This window comes from Leptopilina boulardi, unplaced genomic scaffold (genome assembly GCF_019393585.1).
Source record: "Leptopilina boulardi isolate dan_hultmark-lab unplaced genomic scaffold, ZJU_Lbou_2.1 LbouV2_123, whole genome shotgun sequence".
Taxonomy (NCBI): domain Eukaryota; kingdom Metazoa; phylum Arthropoda; class Insecta; order Hymenoptera; family Figitidae; genus Leptopilina; species Leptopilina boulardi.
Window position 1 is genome coordinate 3641146 of NW_026137667.1, and position 14962 is coordinate 3656107.

Sequence of the window (14962 nt, forward strand, 5' to 3'; positions counted from 1 at the left end):
AGCGTATTAAAAACTAAAAAAAAAGAACAAAAAAATATACTTAATTTTTTATAATCTTAAAAGTTGATACATCTTTAAACTTTTTGACTAATTACTATCGAACTGTTCGATTTCCAATTATGGAGTCTAAATTATAATCCCTTTGCAATTAATATATAGCGTCCGAATAGCAAACGACTACTCTCATTCCACATTCTTTCATTAATTATGAAATTAATTACAAAAGCAAAATTTGAAGTCTCTCATCTATGAGAAAGTAATTAATTTTCGAGGAAAATGTAACCAGCTGAAAGGATTTTCAAAGATATTTGCGATTTAATTCAAGTTTTAATATTCTCTAATAATAAGCCATATATACTTGATGAACTTCCCCTCTATATATATTATATAAAGCCATTATAACATTTTAAAGTAATAAACTAAATGAATTAGCACTCTGTTAACATAAAAAGAAAATATTTTGGAACACTATTAGAGGGGATTTTTTTTTGTTTCGAAATTAATAAAAGAAAAATGACAGTATTCCCCTTCTCTTTCAAAATTCGATTATATTGCGTTACACTCGAATGCCGGAATAGAGAAGCGCAATAAACGTCGTTATTTCTTCCTGTCATTCGCAGCGGTCTAGAACTCGTGGGAGATTTGCGATTAATTCGCGCTATTCACAGATATCATGATCCACTTAGTGAACTCACGTTGAATATTATATGGAAGGCGTACACTGGCTTCGAAAAGCCAGAGACCTATCACTGATCTTCAAGTTCATGCAGATTGTTCCAATTGTTCGAAAACTCATTAAGATTTATGTTAGTAATATCTCGCTCAAAAGACGTCGAAAACTGAATTGATAACTGCCAAAATGATTGATGCGCATGAATTAATTAAAAAAAAAAAAAAAAAATTATTTGATTTTATATTTTTCAGCTATTTTACTCTCTGTCTCTCTCTCTCTCTAGTTCGTTTAGAATCAACACAGTAAATTAATCTGTCATTGACTGAAAAAGCTTCCTCTCATGTTTAAATTAACCTTTGAATTCTGTTTTAGTCTTTTTATCCTTTTATTTCGTCACGAACGCGCTTGAAGTAGTCTCTGATATGAAGGGTACATTTGATTTCGCACCCTTCTCATACACACAATTTTACTTTCTCTCTAAAAAAAAAAAAAAAAAACTCACATTTCTATATTTTGTCTCATTCTCTACTTTCATTTTCTCTTCTATATATATATATTTTTTTTTCTGCTTTTTCTTTTGTTAAATGTTTTTCAGCTCGAGACATATGTCATTGCGAATAGTAAACAAAACAAACAAAAACGAATGAAAAACGAGGCGCGTATAAAGAATTTTTCGGAAAAGAAAAAGAAAAATGGGCTTGAAAAAAGAAGAAAATGTAGTTAAAAGTTGAAGGACTCGACAATTGTTGGGGGTTAATTGAATTTTTTTTTTTTTAAATCCTCAGCAGCTGATTTGATCGATCCTATTTTTACTGTACAGTTAATTGGATTTGCTTGGCGATGTACCAACTATAGAAAAAATACTCTTATTTCTTTATAGTATCTTAAATTTAATTTTGCCAAACAAAAAGCTTATAATTGAACTATATTTGAACGAAAAATTTTTTGAAACAAATTGACTCAATAATTATTCAACACAAAATAAATATTTATTTATATTTGATGTTGATTATTTGTTTTCAATTTCATTTTCAAAGAAAAAGTTTATAATTAATGTTTACATCTATTTCTAAGCTAGTTTTCTGCTAGATTACCCTCAACGGCATGATCTCAAAACACAATGTTTGATGAAACCGGATCTACTACTTATCTAAATAGAATCCGGTAATTACGGAGCCGATAAATACCACAGCCTTGATACAAAGCACGCTGTCGTGCATCGTTAGGCATCTATAATCTGGAACTGTAGCTTCAGGCTAATGCATATTCGAAAACGATTCAATTTCAAGTGCAAATTAGTTATTCCTATTCTACGGAAATGAACAATTATGCAATCATGAATAATAAATTAGCTATTTATAACAATCCTAAAATTCGATGCCTTCTATTTTTCACCGCATACATTTCTCGGGTGAAAATTTGCGAAAAAAAAAAATATATATAGTTCATTTTGCAGCAAGTTTTCACATTGCTTCAAAATGTTTTCTAAAGTTTTGTAACTTTTAGCGGCTTTACGCAAGTCGAATATATATATATATATGTATATATATATATTTTTTTTGTTTCACAAACTCAATTTTTGAAATGCTCAAAAGTTTCAAGGACTTTTCTCGTTTGGCGCGCGGCTACAGTAAGACTCAAGGAAATCGCGGCAAGAGAGTTGTTGACTCTCGTAGTTAGTGGAAAACTCTCAACGAAAAACTCAAACAGGATCTTTAGAGATTTTTCTTCTTTTTGATTTATAGCAAAACCGCACATGAAATATATAGAAACATTATAAATAATACAAGAGGATAAAATCTATAAATTTTTCTATCATTTTCTATAATCCTTTAATATTTCTCAAAAAATATCTGATGTTTCTTTTTACCAAGATTTTTTTTTTTTTTTCATTAAAACTGATTGAATAAATAAAACGAATAGAAATTTATTTTTAAAAAAATATTTGAATTTTATAACAATTTTAAATTAAATACATTTTTTTTCATATAAAAATAGATATAAAGAAATAAAAATAAAAAAAAATAAAATAATAATAAAGTGAAAAATTAGTTGAACTGGCAAATAAAATAAGTTATCTTTTTAATTGTGCTTGCGTAAAATCGAAATACCTGTGAGAATAATGAAATTGAATCCTCCAATATTACGTACATGAACAATATTTGGAATGATTTTTAAATTTTGTTTTACCAATAAAATTGTATGTTTTGGATGTTTTGTTTGAATAAAAGCATCTGACTAATGAGAGAGAGAGGTTTTCTTTTTTTTTTTTATTTTTGCTTATAATTTATAATAGAATTGTTTTCATTCATTTGCGATTTTTAATAAAATAATTATAATCTCTAAATTTGATTCAGTGAATGTATTTTAAATTATATTTCATGTGAAATAATGTTTTTTTTTTTAAATTTAGTGTTTCGTCTGACTAAAATGTTTTGTACTACTGTTTGGAATTTTAAATTATTTTCAATTAATAGTATTTTTTTACTACTGGGAGTCGATTATGTAAATGTATTTTCATTTTCGCTTCTATTTTTACTTCTACTTTTTCTAATTTCCATTTCCGTTTCAGTTTCCACTATCACTTTTTTCTAACTTTCGCTTTCACTTCCACTTTTTTAATTTCCATTCCCACTTCCATTTCAACTACCACTTTTTCTGATTTTCACTTCCACTTTTCTAATTTCCACTTCCACTACCACTTTTTACTAACTTTCGCTTTCACTTCCACTTTTCTAATTTCCATTCCCACTTCCATTTCCACTACCACTTTTTTCTAACATTCGCTTTCACTTCCACTTTTCTAATTTCCATTCCCACTTCCATTTCCACTACCACTTTTTCTAATTTTCACTTCCACTTTTCTAATTTCTATTCCCACTTCCATTTCCACTACCACTTTTTCTAATTTTCACTTCCACTTTTCTAATTTCCATTTCCACTACCACTTTTTTCTAACTTTCGCTTTCACTTCCACTTTTCTAATTTCCATTTCCACTTCCATTTCCACTAACACTTTTTTTAATTTTCACTTCCACTTTTCTAATTTCCACTCCCTCTACCACTTTTTCTAACTTTCACTTTCACTTCTACTTTTCTAATTTCCATTTCCACTACCATTTTTTCTGATTTCTATTTCCACTTATACATTTCGGCACGAATTTTGATATTAACCAATCAGAAATTATCAAGAAAATTATGGCAGTGGAAATTGGATAAAGTGTAAGTGGGAATGATAATTGGAAAAGTGTAAGAGGAATTGAAAGTAGGAGAAGAAATGGAATAAAGTGGAAGTGGAAATGAAAGTGGGAATGTAAGTTGGAATTGAAATTGAAAAAGTGAAAGTGGAAATGGAAGTAGGACTGAAAATTAAAAAGAAAAGAAAATGAAAGCGGAAATGAAAATTGGAAAAAGTGAAAATGAAAGTGAAAGTAAAAATTAGAAAAAATGAAATGGGATTGAAAATCAGAAAAAGTGGAACTGGAAGAGTAATGCACTCTCTAAATAAAACTCACTTTCATTACTAATGCAAAACTTAGAATTTCAAGTCTGACAAAAACTTTCCTACACTACTTGAGACCGTCTAGTCTCATTATAAATAAATCATATCTTTATAAAATTCTAATGAGCGGTTAAATGAAATTCCAAACCAATATTATTTACACATGTATGAATATAAACCCAAATCGACCCGAACGAGAATTATGACGATTGGAATGGGGGGGGGAGGGGTGAGATGAGAGAAGCCACGGGGATAAAAAAAAAAAAGGTGGAAGACACGGAGGGTGACTTTGTCGACAACGATTTTATTCTATTGATTTCGTGCTTCCCACGCTTCGAGACGACCCAAACCTTGACATGAATGCCGCGCGCTGAGTACAACAATCTACAATCCACCTCTATAGCATATTGGTACACGCTCGTTCTCGCGAGAGAAGTACTTGCTCGCTTTCTCTGCAACCCCTTCTCTTATCATTCAACTCAGTATATATATATATATATATATATATATATATATATATATAGCGAAGTAACCCGAAGTCACTCGGTAACCCCTCGGGCCTTTACCTCTGCTTGATCGTGGCACAGAAACATCTGGCTTGGAACACGTCTGGTGTAAGTTACTGGCGTAATATGCTCGGGTCCGTGAAATATTCCCCGCTCACCGGGGATGAGAGTACCGACGAATATTTAAATAATCACCACTTTGCCTGCTACGTCTTACACTATATATATATATATGTATAGTCAAAAGTCACTCGCAAACTTTGGTACAGCATCACTATCTACTTCAAGAGGAAGCGCATTTTTAGACACTCTAAGAAAACTCAATTTTCCTTATTGAACTCTTCAATATATTGGGGAAAAGAAGCCATAATCCAAAAATATTTACTTTCTACCAAAAATTGGTTAAAGAATTAAAAAAAAAATTTTTTTGTATATACGAACTTTCTTTAAATTAATTGATGCAAATAATAATTATTTTGATAAAAATAAATATTTGGTAATACAGTAATCGATTATATTTGAATCAAATAATTTTTTTTACCAGTGTAATAAAACGTATTTTTGACGCTTCATGTTATTAAATTAAAAGCCTCTTAATATTTTTTTTTTTTTTATAAGAAAAGAATAATATTTTTAACAACCTTTTCAAGTTTGCTGTTTTATGAAACTTGTGGGCCCTATAAATAAAACTTCACATCCTATTACCGGTTTACTTTTACTGTAAACAAAATGAGCAAGATAATGTCATTTTAATAAAGGTAAAATTATATTTCAACTCATTAAAAGTTGTGTAATAAACTATTAAAAGTTATTTATTTTGCTTTTCCTTCATAACTTTTATGCACTAATACAGAAATATTCTGTATTAGATCAAAAAAATCTTATGATTTTATTAAAATTGATTTTTTTAATAATTTTCAATTTTTCAGAGAACTTTAATAATATTTTAGACAAAACTAAATTTCTAAATAACAATGAGAAACGAACTTTCTATATTATATATATATATATATATATATATATATATATATATATAACCTTGCAAAGGGGAATAATTATAACTTTGTGTAAATCCCTTAAGCTTATTGGCAAAGTTGACGATAGTTTGGTTTTCCAGTCAGAGAAAAACGAAGACAAGTAAATAACGAAAGAATACGCCTTAACGAGGACGCATCTTTTTCACTTTAAATGAAACAAAAAAACAAAACAAAAAAAAAAAAGAAGAAAAAAAGGGTAAAAAAAAGTAGACCTCGGTCACCAAAATGCGTTCAAGGTAGACAAGAGCTTCGTAAAATCCTGACAAAGTATCGAACGAGCAATTAATTTACTGTCGTGCCAAGCTTTACACAAGGCTGTACTGCTGCAGTGGCAACGCGGTAACGTTTTCAGTATCAACAACACACAACAAATATAAAACGGTGTGCGCGTCTCTCTATATATTATATACTTTTAGTGATAATTTTACCATAAATTTTCTAAAATATCAATTCAATATTAATTACCTTCATTCCTCCATAGATATATACATATATATATAGTAACACCCAGCTTCATTTTATGTTTATTTTTTGTCAATATTTCCTTGTGTCGATTAAACGGCTCTTTATCATCTCATTAACTCTCGATCTGTAACAAAAAAAAAAAAGATTTCATATTAATAAATCTCGTGGAGGAAAATTTCAAATAAAAAAAAAAAAATTTTTTTATTTCTATAAAACTAAAAATTGCAGAGTAAAAAAATTTAATTTTCAGAATAATAAAAATATATAATATATACTTTTTCTGTAAAATAATTTAAATCCTAGCTGAGTAGAAAAATGGTAAAGATTTAAAACTTGTTTTTATAACCCAGCAAGCTTGATTAATTTCGTGGTCGATCCGGTCAAAGTTTCTAACTCCATTAAAAGTGCGGCTAACTAAATCATCAAGTTTTAGATATGAGAGAGAGAGAGAGAGAGAGATTTAAATTCTCACTACGGGTAATGTTAAACTTTTTTTTTATATATTTATTTTGCAAATTTTTATATAATCTGAATTCATTTATAGTTTTTAAAAATACTTATCTAAAATATTTTTTCACTTTAATTGGTTTAGTATCCAGAAAAATTTATTTAATTCAAATAATTACTTGACATTAAACAATAATATTTACTTGAACCAAATAATAATATTTACTTGAACCAAATAATTTTTTTTTGAATTAAATAAATTCTATTTGAATCAATAATTTCTCTATTTGATATACAAATACCATTTCAAATAATAAATTATTTAATACAATAATTTTTTTTTCCCATATTTTAATTTGTTCAATAACGAAAGAATCTAAAAATCTTGTGTAAGGTTCAAAAGTGTTATTAAGAGGAGAAAATTGCCTATCACTCTCGCTATGAGAGAAATGATTTAATCGTGAGGAGCGCTCTTCGTTCAATATCCGAGAAAATTATGGAAGACAGTCTCTACTCGGATCGCAGTGGCATAAAATATGATGCCAAAAATTATGAATTTTTTTTTTCCCCTCCAACTCGAAAAACGAATGATTATTATTGAATTTCCATTGAATTCTCATTTTATTTTCACAAATGGCATATACAGGAGAATATAGCAAAAAAAGTGAAATAAAATAAAAAAAACAGAATTCTCGTATCGCTCCTAAACGCCTAACCAATAAAACCTAGCTTTAACACACACACACACGTACAGTGTGCAAATGGGCCAGGCTATTTATCATACTCCAACTTTTCATTATCTCGTGTTTGCGTAAATGAAAAGCTCATTTGCAAAATTTGCTCGACCCCGCGTTTCTCTCGTAATTTTGGATTTTTCGACCTCTTCTTATCGGATCGACGATAAGCTTGAAATAAAATTTAAAACCCAGAGCGTGCTCGTAAAATAATAATACAACTTTTTAAAATTATATTTTAGTAAAAAAAAGGAAAAAAAATGTTTTACAACTTTTTAACGAATACAAAGTCATAAGACAAGAGCGCATTCAATACAAAAACTTCTTTCAAGAAAATAAAGTCGAGCAATATTTATATTTTTAGGGCCAATATTACGATATTCACATAAACCTTGATATTTTAGTGGTTGTATATTTTCCAACAAGACTTTTATTAAAACGATACTTCATTTATCGTATATAGGAAATGTCATGTTTTGGGTAAATAATATGTAAATAAATATATATAGGAAAAATAAAAATGGAACGACGAAAAAATAAATTCAATAGAATTTTTTTTTTTTTGGGGTATTTATATTGACATTGGAAATTTTCCAAAAAATTCCTTCGATATCGCTGAGAGACGATTCAAAATATAAATTTAAAAAACAAACCTAAATCTGAATTTAACAATTTTTATTTACCTTTTTTGTGAATCGAAATCATTAAATGTAAAATCGAAATATTTTATTTTTAAAATCGAAGTATGAAATATTATATATTGCATACATGATGCACAACACGCAAACTAAAATGTGGAGTGCTAACTCCTATATCTCATCCCTCACAAACCACTTTACCCTCTCGAAGCAGCCCTTGGGGATGCTCACTGGAATCAATGAGCAGGTGAATTCATTGGATTTTACTCAATTCTGTATGTATGTGTCTCTTCACAATAGTGAGAAATTGACCACAATAATATTTACCACAAGTTGTGTATTACCCACATCTCAATAGTCATATGAACATTGAAAAAGTTTCCATTCAATGAATACAAAGAAAAATGGAGTAATTTATTTTTTTTTTTATATTCTACAAAACGAATACATTTTCAAATATATCCACAAAAAATTAAACGTTTTTTTTTAATAATTTTCAGTTGAAATAAAGCATAAATAGCGAAAATATATTTATACAAGAATTAGGTGTTATAAGAAATAACAGAATCATTTAATAGAAAATTGTGTTAACTGAAACTTAGTCATCCATAAACAAATGGAATTTTCCAGTTGAAAAAATAGAATAAATGTGTTCAGTGAAAATTATGCAAACTCATCGGCACCTATACAGTTCACTAATACAAATTTTTTTTTTTTAAGTTATTAAAAAGAAAATCAAAAATCAATCTAATTAAAAGTTATTTAATTTTGCATTCTTTTAAAAATATTCCTGAAAAATTCGATTAACTTTTCCCCCAAAAAAAGAAAAAATTAAACATTCCTCATTCGGAATCTTTTTAGAAAAAATTCTACTTCGAAACGCAGGGAAGTAACAAAATCAACAATGCTTTTGGATGAGTGAATAATATGTCAATCAAGTGTAAGATGACTTGAAACTTTCAACTTAGAGGGTAGTTTGAGCAATTTTCCTAATTTATAACAAATTCATGCGCGAAAGAAAAACTATCTTTGCGGAAATATAATTATTTTCTTTACAAGAGGGGGAGATTAAAGAAAATCAAAAGATCGTAAACACAAGAATATATTTATTTGATACAAATAATTCACTAAAATATCAAATAAATATTTACCAAATAATTTTTGAAACCAAATAATTGAATTAAATAATATAACTGTATTTGAACCAATAATTTTTGTATTCGAAATTAAATTAACTCAAATAATAACTATTTGATAAAAAATAAATATTTATTTGCTAATAAAGTAAGCGATTATTTGAATCAAGTAAATTTTTTTCAGTAAGATATTTTATTACATATATCTTTTATATTACAACTAACATCATTTTAATTGTATAATCACTATATAAAAATTTATTTATTATATTTTATGCGACTTTTAAATTTTAGGTCAAAAGAAAATCCATTTTTTATCGAAATTAAATCACTTATAAAACTTTTTGTGTCGATATATTCGTTTCGGCATGTATAACATATTTTTCAGTATTTATTTACGAGTAATTTTCATTAAAAGTAATTGTTAAATTATTTACAATAAGCTGAGAATTTTATATTTTGTTAAAAAATGCAGTGCGGGGTAAAACCGGGTACCAATCGGTGGGGCAAAATCGAATATTTTTAAATACATTACACTATACATATTTACTCTCTAAATCTGAATTAGTAAAAAAGTTTACTAATTTGAATTAGTGACTCACTAGTAAAAACTCATTAGTAAAAGTTACTAATAATTAGTAAAATTTTACTAATTGAGAAGCAAAAAGTGAGTCACTAATTCAAAATTAGTAAACTTTTTTACTAATTCAGATTTAGAAAGTAAATTTTATCCCAAAAAAATCGACATGTATGTTTCGAAATCGATGTTTAACTTTCGATATATCAATTATTTACCATATCGATAAATAAACGATAAAAAATTAATAAAAATATGAAAAATTTCGTTTTAAAAGATTTAACTGCTGTTATTCATTATTATTAATATAATATATTTAGATTAAATTTATTGAATATTAATTATTTTCTATAATGTAAGTGATATATAATAATAATTGAACAAAGAGTTAAAGAATATTCCATAATTTACATATTTTCTTGATAGTACCCGGTTTTGCCCCACCATCGGGGCAAAACCGAATACTTTTCATTTTTTTGAAAAACCTGGTTTAAATTGATCAAAAAAAATTTTTTTTCATGCAATCAAACTTATTTTCTCATTCTCTAATATTCAGGGAAGAATTTTCAACGAGATTTGAACAAATTTATTTGATAGAATCTTTGTAAACCGAGAATTCCAAAAAGGTAACCGGTTTCGCCCCACTCTCCTCTATTACGAATCTGATTATAGTTGAATTCCTCTTGATTATTATTATTATTATTAATAGACGTAATTAAATTGGAATTCAATAAATTGATGAATTAATTGGATCAATATATATATATATATACATATATTGAAAATGAGGCTGTCAACTGTCATTGAATTTTGCACAATTGTCGTTGAAATAGACGCATCTCACGATCGCGTAGGAGCAAACAAATTTTGTGGAGGGCATAAGAGCGATAACAATTATTGACTCGCCACACTCATCTCTGACATACACGTTATACGCGCCCTTCAGGCCTTGCTGAACGCGAATTAAAAATTCATGAGCCACTCATTCTCGGATTATCGGGCAAATGCCGGCGTACGGAAATTTGCAAAAGTTTCTCGAATGTTTAACGGCTACTCCCCTGGGCCATGGAATAAACGAATTTTTAATGGAAATTGACTTTAAGGGTGTGAAGTTATAACTGGGAAAAAAAGTTCCTTTTAAATAGTAAAATTTATCCAAAAATAAAACAAAAGTTTATTTAAAAAAAAAACTTTCGCATTAAATTTTGTTTTCTATTTTTTTTAAAAAGATTTTCCACTACAAATATAGTCAAAGTTCACTTTGACATAAAAATGTTTACACTTGTATACAATCTTTATTTTTATAGCCTTCAGATCCTAAAGTGGATTAGTTTACAGTCGTAAAAAATCGTCTATCGAGATCGCGAACTTATCTTTTGAGTTACAAATAAAAAAAAGTTTAATAAAATATTGTCACAATGATACGTGATTTTAAAATGTTTAAAGCATCTATAATAGAATCTAACTTTTTTTTAAATATTTAAATATAGTGTACAAATTGAAAAAAAATGCGATATAAAAACCGCATATTTGTATAACAAAAAAAAAAAGGAAAATACTTCGCATAGTAAGTACTTCATATCAGAGGTATTATTATTCCCCGATAAAGTCTTTTTATAATATAAAAACATATTTTCGATCAAACCAAACACTTTGTGAATTCTAAAGCCGTAAGCCCTTGTCTTCTAGCCAAATAGGTTAATAAAGGTGGCGTTACTGGAATAAATCGATAAAAAATTTCTTTCCGAAAAAAAAAAAAAAAAAATTCCCTAAACATGTAGAAAAAATTTCAAATAAAGTAATTAATTTAAGGGAAAAAAGGAAATAATGTTAAATGTCAATTCCACAATTTTTGTACTTAACAAGTCAAGATGGCGAATTAACGTTATGAACTCGCCAACGTTGTGTGCCACGGATACGAGCGAATCTCTTTTGTGTCCACATTTTTGCTCAGGTAATTAAGAAGAATTAAAAAGAATTTCTTGCGGAGTCAAGTATTTCTTTACGCCAACATATATAACGTTGAAGCCACGTTAAGAAGACGGCTACTTTTTAAAAAGTTGAAAATTAGTTTGTAAGGGTGAAATAATTATCTCAGTAAGAAAGTGCTGTGAGATAACGAGATCTATTATTCCCAGCTGGGATCCTTGCTTTCATTTCAAGGACCAAGTATTTTGATGAACTATATATATATATATATATATAGCAACAGAAAATTAAAAAAAAAAAATTTGCCAATCAATACTTCTTTCTCTACCCAAAAGAAAAAAGGAAAACTATGCTCACATTGAAAATCTACAATTTCTTACTAAAATTTTCTTTATTTATTTAAAACCAATTTATAAGAATAATTTACTTTGAAATTACCTTCGTGGAATACAAGATTTCCATCATAGCGTAACCTTACGATAAACCCGAACATCCATTATATTTTAAATGCGATAAAATTCAAGTTATTGGGTCGTTCATGACTAAAATATATTCCGATACTCAGCAACTTTATGACTTCTGTTCGTAAACTATGAAGAAAAAGCAAAAATAGCTGACAGAAGCAAAAAAGAAATAAATATTTCCCAAGAAATATTATGTTTATATATTTTTTTTTTTAAAAATGTTTTTAAATATCTACAAAAACAATTTAAAAATATTTTATTAAATAAATAAACTATTTTAATGCCACAAAAATTTAATATTAAAATTTTACTTATAAAAGAATATTAAAAAAGACATATTTTAATTATTAATATAGAATATTCTTTCTATATATAAGTTGTAAGTAAAATAGAACGAAAAGAGGATTTCAGGCCTTTCTTGGCAAAAATGGAACAAGTAAAATGCTTTGATACCCTCAGGGCTGTGCCAAAGTTGTCACAAATGGAACAGGATTTTCTACTCTGGTTTCAATCTTCCAATACATGTATATATATAAATGATTTTTTATATAATCTATAATTTATTTGTATATTTTTTTAATAAAAAAATTATTTTCCATTTCAGAGATATTCAACAGATATTTAAAATTAATCATGAAATTTATAGTGTGGATAGAGTACCAAATCGAATTCAAATTTTAACCTCCTCTCTATATGTTCTTGAAAGGAAATAATTTAATTCCAATATGCAATTGAAATTGGACTTTTGTAATTATTGTATAGTGCGCGCAGTGTATTATATAACATTTTCTGCATTTCATGTAAATTAGAGTTGAAATGATTCGGATAAATTTAATACCATACTGAGTCATAAATTCCCAGTTGAAATACCAAAAACTGTTGCAATTTATTGCGGATCTCATTTACTCTGAAGTATAGCAGTAAAACTGAGGATATTCGAAACAGTAAATTTTATAATGAACACAAATACATCTGTTTCCATTATATATAGAGGAAATATATATATATATATTAATAATTCCATATTTAAAACAAAAGTGAAACTTGATTTAATCCTATAAATTATTTTTTCTGATAATTTTCGAGATTCATTTTACAAAAAAATAAAATTACTGACAATAATAATTAATAAACAATGTCATTTTAACAATAGAAAAATAGATTGAAAATAAATTATGTCTGACTAAAACCGTCTTCTACTACTGACTGTTTCCAAAAAAAAAAAAAACAGAAAAATAATTGCTTTGGAAAAATTTTAATAATTAAATCAACGAATTTTTTTCTATATAAAAAATTCTATTTTATTTACACAACATTTTTCAAATATAGAAGTATTCTATGTCAAACTATTTCAACAACAAAAGACTTGAGCGTAAAGTAGATTTCAATTGAATTTTCTCTTTCGAAAAATTTTTTTTTTTTTTTTGTAAAAACTGCATAAATCTAATTTAAAATCAAATAAAGGATTTAGAAAGAGAATTTTGTAAACATTACAATGGTTGGATTTTTCAAATTTGAATTTAATATACGATATTGTGAAAAATGAAAATCAATTTTGAAATTTATTATTTTATTTACAAAGAAAAATCTCAAAAAATGTAAAATAAATTGATTTTTAGTTTACAATTTTTTTTTTTATTAAGTTAAATAAATTAATTTGATTACCTAAAATCTCAAATAAATATATTTGTATATAAAATTTTAAACAAATTACAAAACAGAATAGAAATTTTCTACCAATGTGAAATTCTCTTTCAAAGTCCTTTGAGAGTTTTAAATTAATTTCGGTTTTCGACAAAAACGAATCAGTTTGAAAAATCATTTACTCACAATAGGCTTTTCCTAATAGAATAGTTTAATATCCCAGGGGAGAAAGTGGAATCTATACAACTCTTCAATTTAGAGATTATATATATATTAAATTATATTATTAATTATACACTGAAAAAAAAAATTTATTTAATTGAAATAATCGACTGTTAAATAAATATTTTCCAAATATGTTTTCAATAATTATTTTCGAACAGCGATAAGTTTTACTGGAACAGCGATATGTTTCACTAAAATAGGAAAAGTTTTCGTTGCTCTAGAGAAATATATCGTTGCTCCTAATGAAGATTTTTTTCCCTGATATATTAATAATTATTAAATTATTATTGAAAAAAATTAATATTAGAATAAAATCTGTGAATGTCAAAAAGAAAAACAAAAAAAAAAAATGTTTAGAAATGGAAAAAGAAACGGGACGTCAAATCGCGCGAAGAACTAAGTTTTCCCTTATCTATATATAGTGAGAATACTGCGCGGAAGTTGCTGTCTCCAATCTTTTTTCGTGTGTATCTCTCCTTCATCTTTTCTTTATCTTTTATTCGTTTGACTTCTTTCCTTTTCCTTTTACTCACAGTCAGATTCTATCCACGACTCGTCATCCCGTTCCATTTCCTTGAATCGGCAAGGAAACAGTTTGGCAGACGGTGAAAATAGCCGAAGCGTAATGTCAAGTCTTCGGCATCCTCTTTCATGCAAGAATTCAGGACAAAAGAATTAAAAGCACGCTGCATTATGTAACCGCTTCGTTACGAAACTTAGTTCTCTCTCTCTTTCTCTCTCTCTCTCATAAAAAGACATCTTAATTATAAATTGAGCACTTTGATAATAATGCTAAAAGTTTACATTATTTTCCTTATATTGTCTTTTGTAAAATTTCCCTTGTCAATTTTATTTCTCGATTTCAATATTTATTTGATTTTAATAATCTATTTTAATGCAATTTTAATTGAAAAATAAATATTGATGTTAATTATGACACCTTTTTAGGTATGTATTTTGTCCCAACTGAAAACCTTTTCCTCTC

General features: G+C 27.2%; 1 protein-coding gene across 1 annotated transcript in view; it reads left to right on the top strand.

The window, feature by feature from the left end:
- LOC127287659 (dipeptidase 1-like) overlaps positions 1 to 14962 on the top strand; it is a 69483-nt gene that overhangs the window by 23025 nt on the left and 31496 nt on the right. The window lies entirely within an intron of this gene.